This window comes from Mustela putorius, unplaced genomic scaffold (genome assembly GCF_011764305.1).
Source record: "Mustela putorius furo isolate JIRA1106 unplaced genomic scaffold, ASM1176430v1.1 tig00000682_pilon_pilon_pilon, whole genome shotgun sequence".
In the NCBI taxonomy this organism is placed as follows: Eukaryota; Metazoa; Chordata; class Mammalia; order Carnivora; family Mustelidae; genus Mustela; species Mustela putorius.
In genome coordinates this window covers 3044587-3069508 of record NW_025421443.1, presented here as the reverse complement: position 1 = coordinate 3069508, position 24922 = coordinate 3044587, and the positions used below count along the sequence as shown (strand labels likewise).

The following is a 24922-nucleotide window of genomic DNA, read 5'->3' as shown; positions in this document are numbered from 1 at the left end:
AGTATGTATATATATATATATATTTTTGTATCTTTATAAGAGCAACTTTGTCTTTTGAATTACAATCACCTATTAAGCACAGTTATGATAAACACCTTTTCTAGTTATTTTGGGTATTCGGTTTGGGAACCAGACAATTTTGTTGCCTTGGCCTGGATCCTGGACTGTTACTTGCTATTATAAAGGTACTGAAACAGCACAATGGGTTCTGACAAGCATAAATGTGCATCATCACTTTTTGGTTTCATTTGCATTTCAGAGAAAAATTTGGCCACAAGGACTGTAAAATCTTTAAAGTGACAAATTTTATTATCTCTTTAAATTACTGTATCTGCTCAAGCAAAAATAAAGGACTCTCTGGTACAGTTTTTCAAGTAATTTTGACAAGACCCCTTTCTTTAACTGAACTTATCTGAATAATGGGCAATGGAAAGGTATGAATTGAAGATGAGAATTCTCTAAAAGACTGAAATTTTGAATATAATGACAACCATGTCTTGTTCTCCACAATGTCTTCATAATTCCTTACTGCATTCTCTATTTCGGGCACAAGGACGTTTGTGACAGTGTAAAATAACCATGTCCATCTCAGTAATCACCAACTAGTCTTTAAGCACACAGTTAACTCCAGATTCCATGACATATATATTGTAGGTCTTGAAGTGTATCAATTCATTCACTTTCACATTTCAAAGGGATACTAAAATAAGAATTACTGCTTGTGGCTATAAGACAGTCCGGTGACTTTTAACACAATATTTTCAAAAATACAATGTATATTGTATTGATTGTATTATATTGATTGTATCAGTTGTATTGTATTATATTGATTGACTGAAATCGCCATTATACCGATTGCAGTTTTATTCCTTTCTAAGTGTGTCTTCCTCAGCAGATACATTGGCTTTTATTTTCTTGTTGAGTACTACAAAGAGTGGTAAAATAGAGCAGTCTCATAATCTCATTGCTATATAAACTCTTGATGAGTAAACAATCAATGTACACTATGAGTTGGATTAAGGTAAATTACTTTAAACTTAAACTTTTATCCCGGCCCCATTTCTCTTCAGAAACATATTGATATTAAGCAGTGAACGTCCATAGGGAGGCTGCTGCTATTCTAATTACTTAAAAAAGAGGTAGGATGATGCTTATTTTTTCTTTACAAAGATCTTAGAGCCTATGCATAAAATAAAACTACAAAGGGTTTGAAAATAGCAAGGGCAGGGAAAATATTCCAGAGAAGCTCTTCCCAGAAATCAGACCAATAGAAAGAGAAATCCTGAGCTAAGAGCAAAGATCCTTTTATTCATTCTTTTTCTTCTACCCTTCCCATGTTAACGCTGCCTTCATCTCTTCCCCTTCGCATCTCTTATGCACACATGCATTCGCATATGCGCGTGCATGCGTACACTCATAGGTTGTTAATGGAATAAATTCCTTCAAACTGGAAATGCAAAGGAAGTCAACTTTTCTGGACAAAGGTTAATAATGTTGTGATATGTTTTCAATATAAATCATTCTTGGTGGGAAATATGAACACTGTGGTCATCTCATTTGGCCATCTCTTAAGGATGGAAGCATCCTATTTTGGCTCAACAACGCATGGACAAGCTATAGGAGTCAAAATTCTCACCAACTATTAACAATGCAATTCTAAAACACTTCCTAGACTGTCTTTGAAGAATGACTAAATATTTGTCAGATAATTCTCCTAAAAGACATCTAGTAATCACCAGAAATGCCAGATGATCTCATGTCTTAGCAGGTATTTTTCTCAGTATTTTTTATGGTTCACTCGTAAGCAACATAAAAGGAAAATTTTAGAGGTGATAGAATACTGTTTTAAAAAATAATGATTCTAATCACGAGCTGTACATCAGAATCCCTTATGCATCTTTAAAAATATATCCAGGCTGAGTTTCAACACAGAAGGTTATAATCCAATCACTGACTAAACAAATATTTGTCAAACACTTTATATGAATCTGCCATTGTTCTAAGTGCTGAATGCAATATGTTTGGAGTAAGACATGAAATTCTGTATTATTGGCAAAGTTCCACAATTGAGAACAATTGATGTGAATGTACATAAACCTATTTTTCCAAAATATTCTACTTAAACCTGATTTTTAAATAATTTTTTCTTTCTTCAAATTCATTTTAGCTCTCATGTACATTCTTAAAATCAAAATATAAACCTTTGAGGTGTTTCATATCAACTTCCCTCCCAATGTTAGAATCTTCATCATTACGCTCCTGATAGAAAATTATCCACATTCTTCAAAATTTCTTCAGTAACATATAGCTCATTACTCTGAAGGCAGCCTGTTCCATCGTGACATAGGTCTAAATGATAAAAGAAAGCTAATCTTTGTTAAGAAATGGCTTTTACTTCATAAATTGCAAATAAGTCTACTTCATTCCCTAGAGACAGGGCTTCATTTATTTTTTCATATCTTTTGTCTATGTTTAGGCTGAGTCAGTGCCATTTTCTCAACCCCTTATTAACTAGCTTTATTCTTATTTAAGTCATTTAAAAATGCACTTTATGTGTTAAACAATGATAAGATGTTGTAAGGTTCATAAAATAATGCAATATAAAATTAATTGTCTATATAGATTTCTATGGAAGTTATTTACAGTAACTTTAAATGTCTTTCTATAACATAGCAGTAATTTTCAATTAAGTCCCTCAAAATATATTTCATCATATGAAGGTATTATATAAAGCCCTGCAAAATAGTCTGCATTACAAAAACTATCAGCCAAATGTAAATCATATCTTTAGAGTAAAGCTAGAATAAAAATATAATAAGTTAAGTTGTTTTATTTTAATAGGTGATTTTTTTCTTGAGGGACATTTAGCAAAGGTGCCTTCAGGCAGCCCCACTAGTGTGCACATTAACCTGCCTGGCTTGTTAATGTGAACCAAGAGAAAGGAGCTGTGGGTTAAAGGCCAGGAAAGGATTTGGATGTAAGGCTGTGTTTAAACATGCTTGAATAATTTTGCACTCTTTCACTTTCATCTCTATGAATTGTGCAATAGCCATTCTGTAATTCCTTAAATTTATATTTTAGTGTATTTCAGATGATAATACTGGGGGGGGTAAAATAGAGTGAAGTATCCCACCATTTTATGAATATTATAGAATATGCTGTGGAGAGAAACGAAAAAGAAAATGTGCCATATATTTTCTATGTGCCATCTTAATATCGCATACAGTGACTTTATTATTAGTGAATCAAAATGTTTAAAAGACTACCAAAAAAAAAAAGTATTGCTATTTTATGGTGTTAACTATTTTTCTGTAGATTTAAAACATGTCTTCCTGGGTCTGATGTCTGTCTGTCTTCCTGTCAAGATGATGTCATATTTTTTCAGGACATTATGCTGAAAATATATTTAAAAATGTATGCATGATTTTATCAACTTGTTTCTCATGATATTGTCTTTAGTTCAATTCTGCAACTAGCAAACTCTAATAAGAGTCATTAACTCATGTACGATATGTGGTATTTATCATGTAACTATAGATAATTTGATCAAAACCAATAAAAATTAACACTTTTCAAGAATGTGGATACCTCTTTTGTCCCATTTTTATAAAGATCAAATTTTACCAAAGGGTCGTGCTGTTTTCCTGATAAAAGTCATACTAGATTTTTGTTCTGAAGGAGACTATCACATCTGGTCACAAGCCCAGTCATATACCATGCAAAGAACCTTTAATGTATGCATTCCATTAAAATAAAATATGCTAAGGAAATGGTGAATGGAGCTTTTCTTCTCAAAATAAAATGAGAGATGTGTTATTATTTAGAACAGTGATTTGACATTATCATATTTATAAATTTTATTTGAAAACCTTTTCCTTAAAATCAATTTATTTATTAAACCACTTTTATCTCACTCACCCATAAGGACCATTTCAGAATGGAATATTGGTGTTCTGTTGTTTTGTTTTGTTTTTCATCTGGAATTTTTTCCTTCTACACGAGAAGACTAGAGTTTAGTGGTTAAGAAAAAAGAGGAAAATTCATGTATAAAAAATAACCAAGAAAATACTGCAGTATGGTATGTGAAAACTTGTCTCTCATTTTTTGGAGCACCTATCATTTATATGTAACAATATTTTACAGAATTTCAGATATTTATTGGCTGCCCAAGGTTGAGGAAAATTGATAGATTGAAAATTCCTTGCAAAGTTGACATTATTATCTTCCCTGATGAGCTGGGCTTCACTAACCACTTGAGTTGTGCTTGAATAGTCATATAGTGTCACCAGACTCTTGACTGAATGCTTCCATAGAATTGGGCAAGGTCATCTGTAAGTACAAGTGCTGGAGATATCTGTATGTGATAGATACTTAAAAAGAAAATGTACACGAATAAGCATAATGTGAGTACAGCTTATTGGTAAACTCTGATTTTTAAAAATCAATGTGTATTACCACGATTTAGAATATTTGTATTATTCTCATTTATATCCACCATTTCAAATACCACTAAATTGATTATTTTTCTTCAGGTATTTTATCACAATTTATTCTTGCTAACAGTTGCTTTCCTATTTTCTAAGTGTATTTTTTGTAACTTTGCACAGTTTACATTTTTAATTACCCATCCTTAGAAATCTTAAATTAAAAGGAAGCCATCATTACTGAACTACATGATACTAGATTGTAGGTATTTTGTTTTCCTGCTTCCTTATTCAAAAATTAAGTTACCTCAGTCGATTTCTTTTTTTAAGATTTTATTTATTTTTCATGAGAGGCACAGAGAGAAAAAGAGAGAGGCAAAGGGAGAAGGAAAAGCAGGCTCCCTGTGGAGCAGAGAGCACAATGCAGGGCTGGATCCCAGGACATCAGCACCTGAGCTGAAGGCAGACACTTTACCCACTGAGAAACTCAGGGTCTCCTTCAGTGGATGTTCTTTACGCCACAGTAGCCTGCTCTAAAAAATTCACTTCAGCACATGACTGACTGGAAGCCGGGCTGGGGAAGAAGGCTCACTCATAGTCCATTCTGTGACATGAAAAATGACCTGTCTGAAAACATGTTCTCCAAACAAGGAATACCAGAGAGAAATCAAATGACAATGTTTACTTGTGTAAACTAATGGCTCTTGGTCTTCCAAACAGGTCTCTGGGGTTTGTTTGTTTGTTTGTTTGTTTAAATTGTATTTATTCATTTGAGAGAGAGAGAGAGAATGCACAAGCAGAGGGAGAGTGAGAGAAGCAGACTTTCTGATGAGCTAGGAGCTTGACATGGGACTAGATCCCAGGACCCTGAGATTGTGACCTGAGACCAAGGCAGACACTCAACCATCTGAGCCACCCAGGTGCCCACAAACAGGTCTCTTTTTAAGTCACCCATAACATTCATTCTTTCAGTTTTTGAGTAGATGTCAGATTCCATTTTCTTCTGGGGAGTGGGGCGAGGAAGCTTTTCTAAAGGATTGGTTGCAGAAAAAACTGCATTTATAGATTTATAGGGTCTTTCTTAAAAGAATTACTTCTCCCTCCAAAAGTAATTTCATACCAATTGACATTGTTCGAAATATTTACTCTCTATGAAAGATTGCTCTTACGAGCGTAATATTGTATTTGCTACGTAGCTAATCAAAAACTAAATATGATATGAAATATAAATAGGAAACAAAGTGAATATATTTAAATTTCTGAAATCTTTAAAACAGAGTGGAAAACCAAAAGCATAGATTTTTTTTTAATTGCCAGAATGTGGTTGCTAATAGATTATTAAATCCCTTGAAATAAATACACCTTTAATCTTACATATTATTATTTAATAAATACTAGGATGGACTGCAAGTCTACCTGCTAATAATATTGTTATCTCTGGCTGCTTCTTTTGTTCTCCTAATCATTATCAACAGATCTTTTTGAGTCTTTACTCATTAGCGGGAGAAAACCTCAAGGGATGGCAAACAGGAAAGCTTCTTCCACGTTCAAGAGCAAAGCAAGGAAGGAAATAACATCTGCAGGAACCATAAAATAAGAAGCTTATTTTATGTAGAGTTTATATTATTCTTAGGTAATCAATAATCTCTAAAATAAGACTCCGTTTTTTTCTGAAATTGTGACTACTCATATGTTGCATATAGCAAATTAAAATATTTTTCCAGTTCCAGCTATTCGGGTTTTTTTCCCTTTTCAAATAAAAAAGAATGAGAAATATAGATTTATATTCTTTGTAATTTACTCTGAATCTATAAAATCAGAACCCATTTAGTGGTTGAATTGGTTATATTTGAGATGTTGTGTTCATATAGTTTATGAAAGTTAACTAAAGAAGAATAATGTTATTTTATAGCATAGAGAAATAGATCTGGAGACACTATGTTCATATGATTTATTTACCTTAATGGACAATATAATTTAGTTTCTAAAAGGAAACTTTAAAAAGTCATATTAATGTGATAGTATTTAATTGTGAGTATATTTTTAATAACTCTTAAATTGTTTTTTCTATGCTAAACATGCATACCTTTTAATATGTGTTATATATAGGGGCAATTGGGGGGCTCAGTGGGTTAAAGCCTCTGCCTTCTGCTAAAGCCATGATCTCAGGGTCCTGGGATCAAGCTCCGCATGGGGTTCTCTGCTCAGCGGGGAGCCTGCTTCTTCCCCTCTCTCTCTGCCTGCCTCTCTGCTTACTTGTGATCTCTCTCTCTGTCAAATAAATAAATAAATAAAAATCTTTAATTTAAAAAAATGTGTTATATATAATATTCCTAAGCAATAAAATCTGACGCCCTCACTTGCCATATAGCATATTCAAACCCCTAACAAATCAAAAAGACTGATTCTTATGACTCAGAAATATAATTACAAAATAGAATAGGTGATATGCATTATCTATCTTCATATCATTATTCTTTTATTTCTAAGTGACATAGCCCAAACCCCTTTGGTATCCTCAATAAGCATTACAACTACCAAAAGGTTTTCACAAAATAAATTACAAGCACTAACATCCTCTTTGCTGCATATGCATAACCTTAGCTTTGAGCAAGTCCCCAAATTGTCTAAAACACCGTTATTCATACTCATGATTGGAGTTTTTAAAAACTACCTAAAGATTAAAAATTTAGATCACATTCATAAGGTATCTAAGGCTATTATATTTTTGCAGATTATATACATTCTTTGCTAATAAATGTAAGTCACTCTGGGCCTAAACCACAAGATGGCTCCCTCTCATTGTTTTGGGAGTTATAAATGTCATTTAAGATAATAAGGCTAATTTCACTAATGATTGAGGGTGATATTTTGACATAAGGAGTATATTACAGTTTTGAGAAATTATACAAGTCAGCATAACTCTGCTGTTTAACACCTTCATTAAAGAGGGTGTTGAGGGATAACCTACTGAAAACTGTTATTTACAAGTGATAAAATGCAGCCTAAAGATACAAGACAATCATACTCAATGTTACTGACCCTAGTAACAATTGAAGCCAGAGCTACTACTGCCCTCTCAGGTTATCCTTGTTCTCAGTCTTCAAGCTAAGGTCAGAGGACCTTGGATGACTGGGATCAGAAGCTACAAGATAAATACTAGCATCTTCCTAGATTGACAACTTTACTATAAAGTTTGAGAAACCCGTGTCATGAAAGAAATGTAAAGCTAAAATGATTATAAAATATGTAACAGAAATAGAAAAGGAATTTTGGTGTTATAGAAGAAAATCTGCTGCAGGTACCATTTTGTTTTCTAATTCCATCCCAATTTCAGTAAGGTTTCTTGATGGGAATGTTTAACAAGTGCTGGGAACCATTAGCTCTTTGGGAACAATTAGGTCTTTGGGTTAATTTAAGAAGCCTAAATATGGTCCATGGATGAGGATAGGTATTAATTCTGAAGTCAAGAAAACATGTGCATTCTCATTACAATTTACCTCTTAACATTAAGTTCATGTTCGTCTTCTCTGTGCTTCATTTTATATCAACTTACTAAGTTATTCACCTGACTGGATGCCAGAAGGCTGGGAAGGCTAGATGTAAAGACAATTTACATGAAAGGAATGAAGAGATAAGAGACATTCTTAGTGTCTCCACCATCCATCGAGCGTGTGAAAATCCTCCATCTTAAAACACTGACCTAACTGGCTTAATTTCTTGACTGAATTAACTGGTCACTAATACTCTAGAGACATGGTCTCAGCATGTCAAATATTTAAGAGAAAATAATCCATGGGAAAGTAAACTAGTCATCAAGATGACCAAGTTTTAGTTCAACTGTATCCTGTAGTTTTCCTATTTCAATATTCAATATATGAATTAAAATCTCTACCTTCAAAGTATGAAGTGTTAATTGTGTTATTTAAACCAAAAAAACAAAGCTTTGTTACTTTAGATGTTTCCTTTTATTCTTTCTTTCTGTCTTTCAGTATATGGCCATTTAATTTTAATTTCAATTTCTATTTTTTTTAAAGTGTTCCTCAAAATCTTTAATAGGAAAAAAAATCGGTACACAAAATGTCAGGAATGGAAACAGACAACATCGTAAACCTTGTTTATGATGAATGTTTTCTTCAGGCAAAGTACAAGTATACAATCACAATAAAAGGCTAAAAAAATGTAAAAATAAGGAATATTATCAGTGCTTTCTCTCTCTCTCTCTCTCTCTCTCCATTCCTCTTCTCTCTCTTTTTATTTCCATATTACTTGTCTGTTACTTCCTTTCTCTTCTCTCTTCTCCAAAGTCAAAATACATCTATGTTTCCAAGTTAAATGTAGGGCTCTAATTAGTGCCTTATCTCATTACAAAGCCATGAAATTTCCAATTAATTTAAATTTTAAAAACTTCATAGTGTCCATTCAGAAAAATAATTGCTTCAAATTAGTACCATGTTTTTCATCAAATTTAAGTAATTATGTGTATTTCACATAAACTGAATAATGTGATATTATAGTATAGTATTTATAGTATTTATTTACAGCCAAAATGTCATAATCACTCAACTATAGTGTGGTAAGAGAATTCAGATTGCTACATCATCATTTTCTAGTTTTTTTAGTCATTTGAATAAATTCACCTCAGTGCTATCATTTGCATAAATTCACAAATTCCCAAGTAAAAATTGAATAATATTGAAGCCAAAGAAGTAAAAATTTTCTTTTTGCTCATTTTTAAAAACTCCAGTTAGTTAACATACAGAGTAATATTAGTTCCACATGTACAGTACAGTGATCCAACACTGCGTCACACCACCCAGGTCTCATCCCAAGTTCCTTCCTTAATCCCCATTACCTATTTTGTCCAACCCCACCTCACTTCCTTCTGGTAAGCATCAGTTGTTCTCTCTAGTTAAGAGTCTGTTTCTTGCTTTGTACCTCTCTCTCTCGTTTTTTTCATTGCTCCTTTGTCTTGTTTCTTAAACTCCACATATGGGTGAAATCATATGGTATTTGTCTTTCTCTGCCTGACTTATTTCACTTAGCCTAATACCCTTTAGCTCTATCCATGTTGCTGCGAATGACAGAATTTTATTCTTCTTTATGACTAATATCCCATTGACGATATAGATAAAATATAAATATATTTTGATGACATAGATAAAATAGAAATATTTTATTTTATTTATTTTTAAAGATGTTATTTATTTACTTGACAGAGAGAGATCTGTAGGCAGTGAGGCAGACAGAGAGAGATGGAGAAGCAGGCTCCTTGCTTGCGGAGCAGAGAGCCTGATGCGGGGTTTGATCCCAGGACCCTGAGATCATAACCTGAGCCGAAGGCAGAGGCTTAACTGAGCCACCCAGGTGCCCCAAAATAGAAATATTTTAATTAGACATTACAAACTTTTATCTCATGCATGAATGTCCAATTTTGAAAAGCATTTGGAAAAAATTCTTTCATTCATCTCTGTTCTGTCATTCAAAGAAAAATAAAATACATTATAAATCAACATTTTTTGTACATGGTAAAATCATAATTTAGGAAGAAAAATTATCAACAATCCACCTTTTCTATCAGAATAATTGAAAAACACAGGAGTTGGCATCAGCCCAGAAAAACATGCTGAGTCTGTGAAAATTGTAACATAGAGAAACATGTATTAGATGAAGTGAACATGAAATTTTTTTAATTGAACTAGTGTTTAAAGGTTCTTTGAATGCCTCTGTGCTCTTCATTATTCACCCTTATATCTTTCCTTATGTACGTATTTATTCTTCAAGACATTCGCATTTTTATTTCTTGTTTGATGTAGAGTATAAATGTTGAAACTGAGTTTACATTCAGTTTCTGTTTATTTACTAATAACAAAATTTCCTTAAGATGTTTCTGTAGTTTATAAACTCTGCTTAGTGGCCATTTTCAAACTCTGAGAAGCAGGCACATAAATCAAATGATAGTCATGGTTGAAATAAATCCCCAGGGTTTTCCAATGAGTAAAATAATTCTTATATGACTCTGATAATGTAGGAATTATTAAAACAATGTCAAGTAGAGTTTTATTGAAAAGTTCCAAGATAAATATGTGCCCGTCTGGTGCCCTTTTTAAATTCATACTTGCCCTATGTCATCCTCAGAGTTTAGAAGTTAGGGGAGATTAATTTAGTTCAGGATCTGTACTCAATGTGTACAACACTAAATGAGACAATTAATCCATATAAAAGCAATCTAAAACTTGAGGATGACCTAGCAGTAGTTCAACAACCTCTGCAGCAGACTAATTTTCTCTGGTCCTCCATGGGGAAAAAATCCGAAGTGAAAAAAAGAAGGCACTAGGCCAAAATTATGTGCATTCTCCTTTGTTATAAATGATGAAAGTCATAGCTTTCTACCTAGTAGTAGACCTGTTCAATCACCTAGAACTTTCCCTAAAACATGTAAATGTCACTCCAGGCATGAGACCATGAATAACCTGTTCTTCATATACAGGACTAATATTTTATACAATCTCCTTATAGGTGGAATTAAAACTTTAGTAATAGTTCAGGATCAATAGAAAACCCACAGGTTCTCCCTAATTCATCTCTAATACCACAGGACTATCATTCATCTGTTTACATGTTCATATCAGAACTAACTGCATTCTTCACAGTAGGAGCCATGTGTTAATTTTGAAACCTCAACATCAAGCACTTATGTGGTAAGGGATCAATTAATGCAAGGCTGTTTTGTAAATTATTGAATCATAGCAAATTACCAAATGTTAGGTATTTTAGAAGTTGAGGCACACAATGAGTTGTCTTTACGTCAATGTCAGTGTCACTGTCAATGACACTTAATGTCAAAAGCCTAGCTTCCTTAAAAATTTATTTTATAAGATTATATTAGATAGAGTTAAATTACCTTTTCAAAATACACAAAACAATGCATTTTAGGGTACTAGATACCTCTCACATTCACATGAAGTTGAGAATTTGGAAGTAGAAAAGAATCTGGATCACAAAGTAATTAGTAAATTTTTGTAGTGGATACTAAATCATTTAAAAGAAGATCATTTAAAAATATAAAATGGGGGCACCTGGGTGGCTCAGTGGTTTAAGCCGCTGAGATCAGGTCATGATCTCAGGGTCCTGGGATCGGGTCCCGCGTTGGGCTCTCTGCCGAGCGGAGAGCCTGCTTCCCTCTCTCTCTCTCTGCCTGTCTCTCCATCTACTTGTGATTTCTCTCTGTCAAATAAATAAATAAAATCTTTAAAAAATATATATATAAAATGGTACTTTATTTGCCCCAGAAAATATTATTATAGGCCAAACAATATCTATTCTGTTCAGCACATTGTTCCCAGCATTATCAATATTTAAATTTATAATTATCCAAATTATTCAGTATGAATTGGTTTAAATATTGTAATATTGTTACCATTGCTCTTGCTTATTATTATTTTTTTTTAGTTTTCTCCAAATTCTCTTCAACCCTATCACTAAGAGTTTTTTGAATTGGTAAACCATCTCTAATTAGTGTTATCCTCTACTTTCCATTTTCTCATTGAAAAGAAATCCAGAAGAATTTTCTCCCTGACAATTCTGCTTAGTTCTTTGTGGGGCTATAATATATTTATAGTGAGGATGGAAGCTGCCAGCAGCACTCTGTGAAATGGGCTCAGCACACACACAAACCACAGGGACGTGTGACAAAGCAAGTAGGTGAGCACCTTCCTACCATTTGCAAAATGCTTCCTTGGTAACAGACTTATACTTCAGGGAATAAATTTGAAAGCCACCTGTAGCATCTCAAACACTTTGATCCTTTTGCACCAGGGAATTTCAGTGAAATATGTTCAACTGTGAATTTAACAAATTGCTTTGGTGGTGCTATTGGATAAATATGAAAAACATCTCTGGTAGATTTGGGGCTCCTGATAAGTTATATCCAAATTCAATATGTTGAAACAAAAAATGAGAAGATAGATTGTATTCAATATATGTGTGTAAATAGTTTATCGTGACTATAATACTTGGTGTATGGTACCCACCACTGCTAATAAATTGAGGAGGAAGAGTAAGATCAAATGGATATTGTGTATGGATTATAAGTATCAGTGGTTTTCAACTATATCACACAATTCCAGGTAACAAATAACCCAAAGAAAATGCAAACACAAAACAAAAACAAAAGCAAAAAAAAAAAAGGTACCTAAACCAATACAGATTTACCATGTAACAAATGTAAGAATAATATGGAAAACTGTTTCAATGATATTATATAACAAATAACATAACTCATCTTTCAGAAGAATTACTATAGTACCTGAAGGCTAATTGGGTTATGTCAGTTCACTCTGTGACTCAGAACATACGGCATATAAAAGATATATTAATATGCACATCCCTCTGAGAAGTACCGTGATTCACCATGATGTTACTGTATATGATAATATGTGCTTCATTCATGACTGATGGTTCTGGGAAGATGTCAAGGAATAACAACGATTGTCTTCTAATACAAGTGGTGACCAACATAACCAGTAGCATTATCACTCCATCATCCCATAATATTTGTAGTCCCTTAGCCATAAATGCCTACAATGAATTGAAACCCTGTCCTCAAGAAAAATACAATTAATTAGGAAATTCAACATGATACTAGATTAGAAGAACCATAACCATACAAATGTAGTTACTCTAAACACAAAGGGAATTCTGCCACAAGCATTTTAAAAGACAGTGTCTAAAAGTGATGGAGAACATGAACACTGACACCAGACTACCTTAATTAAAACCCTCTTGCACCACCTGTTAGTAGTAGATGGTATGACCATCACCATCTAATTAGGCAAATCGTTTTCTGTCTTTTTTTTTTTTTTGCTGTAAAATTTAGATTCTTCCAGAATTGTTGTGAAAATTTAATGAATTGGTATTTGTAAAAGCAAACAAACAAACAAGAAAGAGAACAACAGAAAACTTTAAAATAATGCCTTCAAATTGATATAGGAGCACCTTTTATTTTAGCACCATTTTTTTTAAGTTGGTTTTTTTTTTCTTTATTTGACAGAGATAGAGAGAGCACAAGCAGGCAGAGCGGCAGGCAGACAGACTCCCCCCTGACTGACAGCCTGACATCAGAATCCACCCCAGAACCCCCGGATCATGACCTGAGCCGAAGGCAGCTGATTAACCTACTGAACCACCCAGGTGCCCCTGGAACACCATTTTTACTAGACATTTTCAAGCCTGAAAGGAACAAAGGCACACTTGTATTAATTCAGGCCATAAAAGTTTATTATAAAGATATGGAAAAAGTTATGAAAATAATCTTCACCACCAGAATATCAACACCACAGGGATGAGAGCTTTCCTGTTCACTAAGGAGTCCCCCACTTAGAATAAGCACTTGGCACATAGGCACTTGATAAGTATTTGTGGAATGAGTAACACTGCAAAGCCAATATTTTGAGACATTGGAAAGTTACTCAAAATATATGCCAAAACACTAGCAATGAATAACTACTTGGTCATATCAGCACATCAGATATATACTGCTTCCTCCCCTCCGTCGCTCATGATTTCACGGCTGTGGGCTTCAAGCATACTGTGTCTTTACTTCCATCTGTTCCTGTGAATAATCACTGAGTCCTTCCTAGATGTTCCTCTCAGTATAATGGCTTCTCTGGACTTTTCATTTCTCTATAACCAACTCTCAGCTTTGCTCTCATTACCAACCATTAACCTCCCCATCAGTCCCCTGGCCAACCCCCAAAGAAAGAATTTAATCAGTTCAGCCAGTCATATTGCCATATAGTCTGCTTCTATTGGGCAGAGTTTTGCATTTAGGTTACCTCTTAATCTGTTAGCTACTTTATGAGTGGTCCTGATTGGGGTTAGGCAACCAATACTGGTTTTATCAGCTGTGGTAAGACAAGAGAATAGTCTAGAGCAGAGCTAGTATATCATGCGATCTGAGCGTGAGAAAATATCAAGAAGACTGTAAGAATGGCACTCATTTGGAGGCTTAAGGGACCATACAAACAGCAAAAAAGTTTACTTGTCCTATCCAAACAAATTCATGAAATATTATGGTTTCGTTTAGGATGGGGGAAAACCCTCAGGCATACTAAATAATAATGCCATTGGTGAGATGCAACCACTTACATGTAAAGAGATAGTTTATAAATAGCTCAACCAGCAGGAGTAATTGAAAAAGTGATTAAACATCCATTTAAGAGGTATCCCATTACCCACCAGTCATGCCACCAAAATAAAATGGGACTAGTAAAAATTCATGGAAAGATCATTAGATGTCAGGGCTCGCTTATCCCTTTGCCACCCCATTTTGTATATGTGAAGATCCTTGAAAGAGTCAATTACAGAATGTGGAATTGTATTTCCATAGACAGGGAACACAAAGTAGGTCCTACTATGGCATATATTAGTCTATTACAACCTTCCCCAATGGCCATTTAAATATAGTACTTCTGTTTTATTTTGCACATGCACATAAATTAAATTATAGAACAATGCATCACATCTTTAATTTATTAAAACAGTTCATTATAACTCAAAACTACCACCAGTATCATTGCTAGGGTGTATCTGAAGTTCAGTTCTTCTCCAACTACTTCAGTCATAGCCTCATTTTTTTTTTAAGGTTTTATTTATTTATTTGAGAGAGAGAAAGAGTGAGAGAGAGCATGAGAGGGGAGAAGATCAGAGGGAGAAGCAGACTCCCGCGGAGCTGGGAGCCTGATGTGGAACTCAATCCCAGAACTCCGGGATCTTGACCTGAGCTGAAGGCAGTCGCTTAACCAACTGAGCCACCCAGGCGCCCTGATCATAGCCTGATTAAAGGATTTTTCAGTTCATATCTCTAGTACAATGATCAGCACAAGAAGAACACATTTATTCATTTTTTTTTTATTGTGCTTTGGATGTTTCTTGTTTGAGCACAGAAGTTCTAATATAAGAAAAGATGTCTATGTTCCAAAAGCTAAGATGGAATGTAGATGTATAAAAGAATTCCCACAAAATCTTCCTCCTGCCTTCATATTCCTTCTCACTAAGCTGTTTCCTCATCATTTACCTGTACTTTGCCAGTCCTCTCTTCTTCAACTGCAGTTTTCTAAGCCTTTCATTTTCTTTTCTTTTCCTAGGTATTTAACAATGTAATATATTTAAAGTATCTAATGTGAATAAAATCCCCAGGAGGCAGGAAAAAAAATGAAAAATGTGTGTGTACAATGTGCCGATTTGATATAAAGTATACATTGTTAAACGACTACCACAATCAAGTCAATTAACCCATCTATCACATCATATATTTTTCTCTAAGAAAAACACATTCTTAAGAATAAATTGCAAAAAAGGCAAAAGATACACATTGTTTTAATCAGTGCTTAATAAAAATTGAAGACTTAAAACTCTAAATTCTTTTTTATATTCCTTTTTTAAAAATGTTATTAATTTCTTTTCAGCGTTACAGAATTCACTGTTTATGCATCACACCCAGTGCTCCATGCCATATGTGCCCTCCACAATACCCATCACCTGGCTCCCCCAATCTCCCACCCCCCTTCCCTTCAAACCCTCAGATTGTTTTTCAGAGTCCGTAGTCTTTGATGGTTCACCTCCCCTTCCAATTTCCCTCAACTCCCTTCTCCTCTCCATCTCCCTATGTCCTCCATGCTACTTGTTATGCTCCACAAATAAGTGAAACCATATGATAATTGACTCTCTCTGCTTGACTTATTTCACTCAGCATAATCTCTTCCAGTCCCGTCCATGTTGCTACAAAAGTTGGGTATTCGTCCTTTCTGATGGAGGCATAATACCCCATAGTGTATATGGACCACATCTTCCTTATCCATTCGTCCGTTGAAGGACATCTTGGTTCTTTCCACAGTTTGGCGACCGTGGCCATTGTTGCTATAAACATTGGGGTACAAATGGCCCTTCTTTTCACTACATCTAACTACATTTTATAACGTCTTTGAGATGTCATTCACATATTGTAATTAAAATGAACAACTGGGTGCCTGGGTGGCTCAGTTGGTTAAGTGTCTGCCTTTGGCTTAGGTCATGATCTTAGGGTCAGCTCCCTGATTAGTGGGGAGTCTGCTGTTCCCTCTCCCTCTGCCCCTCCCCTTGGCCCATGCTTTCTCTCACGCTCTCAAAATAAATAAATAAAATCTTTTAAAAATAAAGAAATAAAATAAAATGTACACCTCAGTGGTTTTTAGTATAATCAGTTATGTAACCACCATCACTGACTCTGGAACATTCTATCACCTTGAAAAGAAACTCCCTACCCTTTACAATTTACTCTCCCATTTCCTCCTATCTCTCTCCCATCCATTGGCAACTACTGTCTCTATGGAATCTGCCCTTTCTGAACACTTCACATAAATTAAATTCTATAGTATGTGGATTTTTGTGTCTGGCTTTTTTCACTTAACATACTATTTTCAAGGTTCATCCATGTTGTAGCATGAATCAATATTTTACTCCTTATTCATAGCAGAATAATATCCCATTGTATGAATTTAACAGATGTCAGGTTTTGTTATAGCATTTAGAAATTCAATAAACAGAATTGCTGAGACCACATTGTGCAGAGCACTCTTCTAGGCAAGAATAGATAGGTAAAATGCCATCTACAGGCAAATATAATTTAACTGTTTGGGCTTAAATGATCATTCAATTCAGTTTACAAGTCTCTAAAAGTAGCAACTCAAAATTTGATTTAGCCGAACACTTATCTCAGAAAAACTTTCAGCATGAGTATAAAGTGTTCAAATACAAAAAAAAAAAAAAACAGCTGATTTTTCATCTTCTCCTATTTTTGTGAATTATATCCTATTTTGTTTTCCTTATTAAACAGAGTCTCAGTTGATAAGAAAACAAGGTAAAATATTGTAGGTCACACATTGTTCCAACTGTAATATGGAAACAATCCAGGCACCATACTCTTCAGATTCTTTTGGATTGAGTCATATCTGAATTGTTAGTAAAATTGCAAGGTCATAATATAGTCAACTATTTTAAAACATATTTTTTGTATACTGGGAATGTCCTAAACATTGCCCAAAAATGTAAATATATTCACTCCTACTTGATATGACCATTCTAAGGCAGTGACATATGATTGCCATGTATTAGAACTATTACATAATTTGCTAAGCAAGTACTCTATAAATATGATGTAGTTAACTTGCAGTCAACATATATGCTTGGAGAATGGGTGTTCTTTTTAAAATTGATATTAATATAAGAACATACTTAATTTGGGTACTGCTACAGAAAACTTTTCAAAGACTTGGTACTTCACTTTTTTGTTATAATAAATATAATGCAATAAGAGTACAAAATTATGTTGCTGGAAAGATGAAAATGTAAATGCCAAAAGACAATCATTCTATATACAATTTTTGTTGTATGGAAATAGAGATGCAGAAGTACATAGCAAACACACATGCTTAATTTATGTTTCCTCTTGAATATTAAATCAAGCAAGTATATCCATGTATACCCCATTCATTAAGCCTTCTTATCTTGGGTACCAGTTAATTTATGTTTTGTATTATGTTAATATTGTTAATTTAAGTTAATGTATTTATGACCTTTATAATTTAAGTTTTTTTGGAGTGGATCTTTCAGTTTTGTTTTCAAATTCCTTGTCTTTTCTTGCCATGCTACTCATAATATGGCAACTAGAAAGATTTTTTTTTCCTGTGAGCTATATGTTTTATGTAACTGCTCAGGAATAATGTCCAAAATCAAAAGGCAAAATAAATAAATCATGGAAGAGTGTGAGTGTATTGGACATTGAATGAGACAGTAGAATTGGAATGAATACAGCAAGATAAAGGCAATTAATACATGCTTGACACTAAAAGTATAAAATCAGAAAAAAAATGAAAACATAAATTAATACTGCTTTCAGGTTAATGTTTTATGAAGAGAAACAGGAGCTGAACTCAATGAGAAAAACAGCCAACAACTTTAATCCTATTCTGTGTTTGGGGGAAAAAAGCTTTGTCCAGTTGAAAGCCTAATAATTTTTTCACTAAATGGGAAAGCAGATAAAACATGCTGTTCTATAGGGGAAAACTACCATTTTTGTTGTTGTTGTTGTTCAGAGATTTATTCCACCTAAATTCTTATGAGAACCCTTGAATTTTGAAGAAAATAGCATAATTGAACACTCCAAACTAGCCAACTTGAATTCACCGGTCATATTTTGATTTAAGTTTGGAAAGCTTCTTGACTCCATAAGAATAATACCTTTTTTGAGATTCACTGGATTATTTATATTGAGAGTAATTTGGTGCTCTCCAGGACATAAAATAATATCATTGTCATATTTATCTCATGTGACTTACCCATTTATTGCAATGGCATCAGATCCTCTTAAAATAAAATATTTTAGCATATTTGTTATAAATCAATACATTATTATACATATCATATTTATATCTGGTCTTAACCTCACTCATTCCATCTGATCTCCCAAAGGCAACCTTATAACTGCCAAAACTAGTGGACACTTCTGTGCCTTGATTCTTAGGGACCCCTCTGGCAGCTATGTTCAATTTTAGCTCTCTTTTCATCTCACACCATCATTTTTTTATTCTGCCTTTTCTGATTTTGGACATTATTCTTGAGCAGTTATATAAAACATATAGTTCACAGAAAAAAAAATCTTTCTAGTTGCTATATTATGAGTAACATGGCAAGAAAAGGCAAGGATTTTGAAAACAAACTGAAAGAACCAATCTAAAGGTATTAAATTATAAAGTTTATAAATACATTAACCTAAATTAACAATATTAACAACCGGTTATTCTCAGGCAATTCCATCTAAACAAAAAGTTTCCACTATCACTTATGTGTGACTATTCTCAAATCAACATCAAAAACCCATTTCACTGTCCTGGGTTCTAAATTCCCATCTTTCCACCTGTATGCCCCATAGACACATAAAACTCATTTCTAATGCCAGACTTAGCATAACTTTCTTGTATTCTCTTACTCTCCGAAGTATCACTAGAGTGTGCCATGTTCTCTCTCTCTCTCTCTTTATTTTTTTGTTTTTAAGGTGGCAGACTTTTAATGAAGAAAAAAAAGAGTATGATTAGTGGTAATCATGAGATAATGGTGAAAGCATTTAATAAAATTTTAAAATGTGTTATATTAGAGATATCTGTAATCTATTTTTCTTTCTCTTTATTTTAAAAATACATATAATTTCCATACTCTAGTTCTACTGGGTTGTAAAACTATTTAAAAGCCAAAACTTAACAAATGAAACATTTGAAAAATATAATAGAACAGCCAAACACACTAGAATGTTATATTGTTAAGAGTGTAATACGCAGTCTGTCAGAAGTCCTTTCTGATTTAAAGTTAATTTATATCATTAATCACATAGCTTCTAATGGCATTTATTTCAGGTGTGTGTTTAGATTAAAACATTCTAGCAAGATACAATTTTTTTCTCCACAATACATTAGTACTTTTAGGATATTAAGAAATAACTTTTAGTGATGGTAAAACATTTGTACAACAGAAGAGAATAGGCTATATATGAAGATTTTTGATGCTTTAGCATGAGATACATTGAAGGGGCTATAAAAATTTAGAGTATTTCTGCCCATGGCTTTTTATGACTTTTGTCTCTTGTAAACTTTACTTGGAGACTCTATTTGTCTTTTGTAATTTTTGCTGGAAATGGTTAATAGAATTGTTAATAGAAGATGACACTGACAGTATAGAAAGAAAGAATGTGGATCAATATGTTTTCAAATTACCTGAAACTTCTTTGTCTCATCATCTGCCCTTTCATTTAGTTGGCCACTATGTGTTCTGATATCTTATATCTGTTCCCTTAGTCATTGCTGAAGTTCAGATAATCTTTTCTCATATGAATTCCCAATTCTTTCCATGTTGCAGGTTTTAGTCACTCCCCAATCAGTTCAAAAAGTTAGTTCTAAGAAGAAAAAAAGACAGGCTTTAATCAGACCCCATCACTGCTGAAAATTCTCTAGTGGAACTCTATTATTGATAAAATACTAAGACAGCCTTTCATAGCCTGGAATTCTTATTCCAGCCCTGTGTCTCATGTAGAACCTACAAATATCTTTTGCTCCAAATATATTAAATTAGTTACAAATTTCTAAATATTACCATATTTCAGAGGGAGGTTTATACATGGCACTCTCTCTAATACCCATGGTTAACACTGTGTTATCATGTGTTTAATACTCAATTCCCCTTGGAAAATATTATCGAATAAATTACAGAAACATATCAAATATAGTAAACTCAGGCTTTTCCTCTGGGCTCTTTTCTGACTTCCAAAATATTCTACATATACATCAGTTTGAATAGCTCTTTCTTATTCTACAATTAATTTTCTTGATTGTCTCCTCCGATTTATTGAGTTCCTTGATAATAATTTTTATTTTTTTAAATTTCTATACACCTATGACTAACACATCAGCTGATGATTAGTAATACTCAATAAATAACTTTTGAATAAATAAAATAGTGAACATATTAGACAGAAGCACAGTAGGCCCTCAGGAGTGGCAAAAGTGTAATACAAAGTGCCAGTCTTAACCTTATGAACAATGTTACAGGATTTATACTTAAGTCTATATCTGTAATTACTTCTTTGATTTGATTTAGCATTTAAAAATATTAAGCAGTCTATAAGTATGTAAACGGCCTTTATTTGCCTTTCTAGCAAAATGGAGACCAAATTTAAAGAGAATATAATAGCAAAATGAATTTTAAAATCAATCTTTCAGTCACGGTATCTCCACAACAACCAACCTCTGTTGGTAGAATTCTATTTTACTTTTTTTTTTCTCTTTAAGAATTTACTTATTTGACAGAGAGTGAGAGAAGGAGAGAAAGCACAAGTGGGGGGAGCAGCAGAGGGAGAGGGGGAAGCAGGCTCCCTGATGCGGGACTCGATCCCAGGATCCTGAGATCATGACCTGAGCTGAAGGCAGAGGCTTAACTCACTGAGCCATCCAGGCGCCCCCTTTTTTACTTTCATTAGGCATTTTGTTGTCATCAGGACCTGCCCTACGGAGTAAAAACCAGAAGCTCATTACTTTAAGCATACTCACAAATGATTGTGAAATTACATATGATCCTGCTTGGAATTTAAAGTAGAAACATTTTGTACCAAGTTGAGAAAGTCTTAAGCAAACAATAACTTTGGTATATCCTTTACGGGGACTTATGACATGCTCTTATTTTCAGTATTTAAAATTAAATGTGAATGTGCAATACTATAGCATTCCATGTTACTTTTTTGTTTTTGTGTTTGAGATAAGACACCTTCTCTTTCATAAAAATCAGGATATACTGAAAAAACATTAAGCCATTTGAGTTTTAAAGTATATACATGATTTTAAAAAAATGACAACACACCTTTTATTACATTTCCAATGATTAACAAAGAGAGACCAGAAGGTTGGTACTAGAGACAGCTGAGAGAATGAGTAAGTTCTTAAATGATTAAGAGCTCAGGTGTTAAAGTTCATCAAGATTGGTGCAGGTCTGAGCCATACCTCTTATGCAGTAGCACTGTGAGTATCTATTCCACGCCTTAGTTTCCTTGGCTCCATAATAGGGATAGTAAGAGGCAATTTTTCAAGGAGTTGTGAAGCATAAATGAGATCCCACACATACTGAGCTTAGTCCAGGACCCAAATGGTAGTGTTGTTTATGGTTTTGTTTGTGTGGCAGCTATAAAGACACACTAAATATACATAACACAGAAAGATATTTATTAAAATATATATATATATTTGTTTATTCTTTCTAAAAATGTTTCTTGAAGCCTATTCTGTGCCCTCTCCTGTGTTAAGTATTACTGAAAATTTGATGAGGATGAGATAGTTCCTGCCCCCAAGTAGTTTATGACTAACGAGGGACATAGGCCATGAACAATTAGATGGCGCTAAAAATGTAAGGTCCTTGAGGACAGGGACCATACATTTTGATTTAACACATTATCTGGCGCAGACTACAAACACCAAAAATATCTGTTGAAAGAAGGAAGGGAAAAGAAGACAAGGAGGAAAGACATGAGACAGGAAAGTGAGGAGAACAACTCATAGAACAGATAAAGAAAATGCATTAAAAATGAATAAACTTTTCATAGCCAGCCTGGGAAGAAGAGATGATATTTGAAAGTGAGTTTCAAAAAAATGAGGGGAAGAAATAGAAGAAAATAGTTGCAGGGGAAGGAATGTATATAATGTTGACAAATCCTAAGATAACACCAACAATTTGAGGAAGTAATATTGGAATGGAGTGTAGGTTCACAGTGTAGAGGGAAGAGTGATGGGTGGTGGGAGGTCAGGCCTGAAAGACGGTGCCGCTGCAGAATTCTGAAGAGCCTTGTAATCGGGCTTGGTATTAAGAAGGTTGTCTTTTAGGTAATGGGAATCTTGAAGAACTTGTTATTAGAGGAGCACCATAACTTGCTTTATTTGAAGAAAGGAAACCAGTACTTATTTGTGACATGGATGAACTAGAAAGAGTAGTGACACAAAGGGCACTTAAGAAGGAATTGCACAAATTAAAACAAATTATGATCCACTGGGCTGGATTTGGATATAACCATATAAGAACCAAAGATCTATGGAGGCAATTACTCCCTTTGGCACTTTCTCCCTTCTTCCAACTCAGGGACTAAGCATACTACTTCTTGACTTTGGGCTGCCCACTTCAGGGCTTGAAAAATCCACCCAACCCCGTCCCATGATCCAGGAAGTGAGTCATCGCTCAGGCAAAACCTACAGGCTGAAACCAGCATCAAAGGTCAGGATGAACAGGAAATCAACACCTGGATAAACAGGAGAACAAAATAAAATAAGAAGACCAACTAAACAGAAAAACAGGCAAGGGTATAAATGAATAAAAATAGACCAGGAGAAAATGTGAAGGGAAGCTGGACCCTGGAAGATACGGCAAACACACAGTCATGCAGTAGTGAAGTATTTAAGCAGCTAGAGAGAAATAAAGGAATAAGTAAATAAATGAAAAGAAAAATAGGAAATCCACAAATTTTGGAAAAGTACACAAGCACATAGCACCAGTACTGAGATCTTAATGACTGAGATGGCTCTCTACTTTGGTCTCACTTACCCTATTTGATTTGTGCTGGAATCACTGTCTATCTCCTCCATGGTTCTTATGCACATACCTGCACTGAAACACCCCCTCCATACATACACACACCCTACGATGGCTTACACATAAAAGGAAGTAGTAAAACAACAAAACCTGTTCCAAGAAATAGACTGGAACACCTTAACTTGCCTCTCTCATTGTTTCCTTTGTCCTGCAATTCTTGGCTTTGACCCAGGCTTTTAATATTTGCTTCTCCTGGCTCTTTGGCTCCAGCTATCTTTCACCTTACTGATCTTTCACTTCCCAGAAGTTCTCCCAGCAAAAGGGAGATCCCACAACCTCCCACTGGCTGAGTTCTGCCTTCTATTTTGCTTCTCATATCTTCACTTGGAAAGTTACAGAAAGGCAAATCTAAGTCATGAATCGGGGAGAAAGATTGTGAGGGCACCTGGCTCAGATGAAGGAGTCTATTTGCCAAAAGAAAAGCTTCCATCAAAGAGATCTAGACAGCTCAGTTATCCCTGCTGCCCAGGATAATGTGAACTTGTTTCCATTTCTTTTTTATTTGGAATATTTTAGGCTACTTTACATGTAAACCAATATCTTTAATGGTAAACCCATTGAATATATTGGTCTATAATAATCCTAGAAAATATTTCCTAAGCCAGTTGAAAGTAATGACTTGAGGATGGTGAAAAATATGATTGAAGTTCTGTTCTCAGTGTTCCTTGCTTCTACCACTCTACCCCAACATCAGTGAGTTCCTGAGACTTGGATGCCTGCCATGGGCACTGACGTCTTAAGAGAAAATGGCCCCAATTTTTTTTTTCCTTTCTTTTTACTCACTATGACTTCTGCAATATGATTTTTAGAGATCTGAAAAAAAAATTATTAACCGAAAGACAGAGGAAGTTGTCATACATATATACTCTACTTGTCAAACATAGTTTTGTATGGGGGATGGTTTATGAATGGATTCAGATATCTCTGTTATGGTTGACAAGAATTCTGCCCAAAAAAGATATCCTACACCAAAAGGCAAGAAACAATTGAAATAATAATTATGGTTTTTAATTCTATAATTGCAAAGTATTGTGCTAGCTTTTTAAAAAAAGATATATTATTTGTTAGAGAGAGATTGTGTACATAAATGTGGGAAGGGACAGAATGAGGTGACAAGCAGATGAACCACTGAGACTGGAGCTCAACCCAGGGCTCAATCTCACAACCCTGAGATCATGACCTGAGCTGAAACCAAGAGTCAGATGCTTAACCAACTGAGTCACCCAGGCGTCCCAGTTTTGTGCTTGCTTTTAAAAATACATTATCTTATTTAATCTTCATGATAA

General features: G+C 34.2%; 1 long non-coding RNA gene across 5 annotated transcripts in view; it reads right to left on the bottom strand.

Annotated features, from left to right (window-relative positions):
• LOC106007199 overlaps positions 1-24922 on the bottom strand; it is a 121860-nt gene that overhangs the window by 82690 nt on the left and 14248 nt on the right. For 3 of the 5 annotated variants that reach the window (XR_006607592.1, XR_001181777.2, XR_001181776.2), the window contains exon 2: positions 20228-20406. The exons of the other annotated variants lie outside the window; for them this stretch is intronic. This is a non-coding gene — a long non-coding RNA (uncharacterized LOC106007199). The remainder of the gene's footprint in view (positions 1-20227; positions 20407-24922) is intronic. 5 annotated transcript variants of the gene reach the window in all.